The sequence below is a fragment of the Sturnus vulgaris genome, chromosome 4 (genome assembly GCF_052056855.1).
Source record: "Sturnus vulgaris isolate bStuVul1 chromosome 4, bStuVul1.hap1, whole genome shotgun sequence".
Lineage (NCBI taxonomy): Eukaryota > Metazoa > Chordata > Aves > Passeriformes > Sturnidae > Sturnus > Sturnus vulgaris.
This window is the reverse complement of record NC_142246.1, coordinates 14,196,941-14,199,726: the sequence shown is the minus strand read 5'-3', so window position 1 is coordinate 14,199,726 and position 2,786 is coordinate 14,196,941. Positions and strand designations below refer to the sequence as shown.

The window sequence follows — 2,786 nt, the reverse complement described above, 5'->3', positions numbered from 1 at the left end:
TACAACTTGGAAAAATTCAAACAGTTACAGGTCCCTTCCAACTTGAGACATTCTATCATTCTGTGATTCTGTGATTCTATGAATAGTTCTAGGTCAAAAGGCTTCCTACGTGGTTTGAGAGTCAGCAGAATTTACAGATTTCAAATGCCAAAAAAAGGTCATGTGTGTATCGACATGCTGGCATATCCATAACACTGAGCCAGCTTTTCAGAGGATCTGTGAGCATGGCATTTTCTGACCTCTCTTACATTCAAGCATGCTGGTAAATGTCTGGACTTCAGACATCACCTGTCTGCTTCGGGTGTCTTGCAAACCATTATTTGAACAGACTGTATCTGGCCTTGAGAGAGGCCTGTCTGTGGTCCTGAACACACACATTTGTCTTGATATGTCTCCAGTCTAGCTGTGACTGTGTTACATATCTGGGTACCATTTTACATTGGGTATTCATAATAGGGAGGAGTAGAGAGCTTAAACCCTCTTTAATACCCCATAAACATTGTATACATCTTCCCACCAAGGCTGTTCTCCCTACAAATGGGTTGACATGGTATTTCAGCATGTAATTTAGAGAGAAAGCAGGTGATAAATTATTTTTTAATACATCAGCCCTGTTGCAGGATAAAACCCAAGCTGATAGAGGGGCAGTGTGGCTTGTGGGCAGCATGGCACAAATATTCAGGGGCTGTGAATCCTCTGCCTGGCTACAGTGCTTTTTTTTTTTTTTGTGCTGAGTGACCTTGAACACATAATTTGTCCTGTTGTAATATGAATAAGATGATTCAGACTTCAATTTAAAACACTTCAAAATCTGTGCTTGAAAAGCTCTATATGAGCATTAGCTATTATTGAAAGCAGTGCTGGGATCTGCACCAGGTCCCCTCTGTTTCTGCATCTATTGTTCCTTATCTTTATGGCTCCTTTTGTCTTCACTCCTTTGCCTCCCACAAACCCCTTCCCATAATCAACCTTCATAGGCTGCACTCAAAATAGACCCCTTCAGCTGCCTGAAATAACTACTTCAGTTTAAGGCAAGTAAAGAGATAGAGAGGAAGTCAGTAAACAAGCTGATGATTTTCCACAGTAATCCAAACCAATTCTATAAACTTACATATGACCCTTGTGCTCCCATTCCTCCTGCAGTCCTTCCCCTTTCCTTCTTTGTTGTTTTGCTATTATTCTTACTTGACATGCTACACCTGCTTGAGTCCAAACGGCCTGAAAGGCAAGGGATGTATCTTTTTCTCTTTACTGTGCCTTCCATACAAATGTAGGAATGAACATTACATTTGAAACATTTTCTGAACACTTTGGTGATTTAGTGTTCTCCATCTTTGTAAACAGTTTGTTTTCTCCCCTGCAGCAAGTCAACTGCCTCTTTTGGATCTTTTGTCACTGATTCTTTCTGTGTGTTGCAGTTCTCTCTGCCGCAGAGCTTAGATGGGTTCTTTTGAAAGCATTTGCTTCACACTCATTTATTTCTTGCAGAGTCATATCACCCCAGGGCTTGATTCTCACTGCCTTTTGCACACAGTTGCTCCCACTACTTGGGGCTACTGATGATTTTCTTCCTGCTCTCTCTGTCTGGGGAGTGTGGGTTTTCCCTTGAGAACTGATTTCTGAAGAAACTAAACTCCAATTGCATGAGAAGGAGCAAGGGGCTGTGTTGCACCATGCCAGTCTCTGACAGGCACAGCCAAATCCCTAAGGAAGATGATCACAGGGTGGCACTTCCCTAGGATACCTCTGCACATCAGGACTTTCTGACTAGGATTTTTTGTAGTCATATAATGATGCTTCCTCTCCCTCCTCTACTCCTGGACTCACTAATATACTATCAATATATATTGTATTTCTAACATAAAATGACTGGGAGTGGAGAAGTAAAGCTGCTTGTCATTAACCTCAGAATTAACATTTTCAAATAAGTATCCAGAAAGACTCCTGCAGTCCAAGAGGTCATCATTATCGAATAGCACACTTTGCACGTAATCCTATTCTTAGAATCATAGAATGTTTTGGGCTGGAGGGGACCTTAAAGATAATTTAGTTCCTAGCCCCCTGCCATGAGGAGGGACACCTTTCACTAGACCAGCTTGTGCACTGTCCATCCTGTCCCTGATTGTTTCCAGGAACGGAGCATCCACAGTTTCTCTGGACAGCCTGTGCCGGTATCTCACCACCTCCAAAGAATTTATTCCTAATATCTAATCTACATCTACTATCCTTCATTTTTAAACCATTACCCCTCATCCTATCACTGTGTTTCCTGAGAGAATGCCACCCTATCTTTTCTGGAGGCTTCCTTTAAATACTGGAAGGTGATAATAAATAAATTATTCCTCTTCATGGAAATCTAAAGTAAAAGGCAAGAGATTTATAGAACCTGAAGAGAAACCAGAGTTCATTTATCACTTCTAGATTGCTCTTAGTGATACTGTGGCAGATTTGAATCCTTTAGACTGAAGTGTTAAATACATAGATTCTGGTATAAACAGTAATAGAAAACACCATGTAAATCTTTTTGTGTTATATTTATATAGAGTAGAAGCTTCACTATATCATCTAGCCAAAATGTACTAGGTAGAAGAGCTACACAATTCATTTATTTCAGGCTCTCATTTGATCCATGTAAGATACTCTTTCATTTTCCTTCCTTTCTCAGTATTTTTAAGTCCTAGTTTCCAATGTAAACAGATATTCAAAGTAAAATTCAGTCCAAAATATCAGGCCTACTTCAGGTCTGGATCTCTCTGGGAAGACTTACCTGGTTCTTCTGGCTCATT

The 2,786-nt window shown here is 40.4% G+C and overlaps 1 non-coding gene across 1 annotated transcript; it reads right to left on the bottom strand.

Annotated features, from left to right (window-relative positions):
• Positions 1-2,282: 2,282 nt before the first annotated feature.
• Positions 2,283-2,406, bottom strand: LOC148223888 (U5 spliceosomal RNA). The gene has a single exon (XR_015803599.1). It is a non-coding gene; the product is annotated as a U5 spliceosomal RNA (small nuclear RNA).
• Positions 2,407-2,786: the final 380 nt, after the last annotated feature.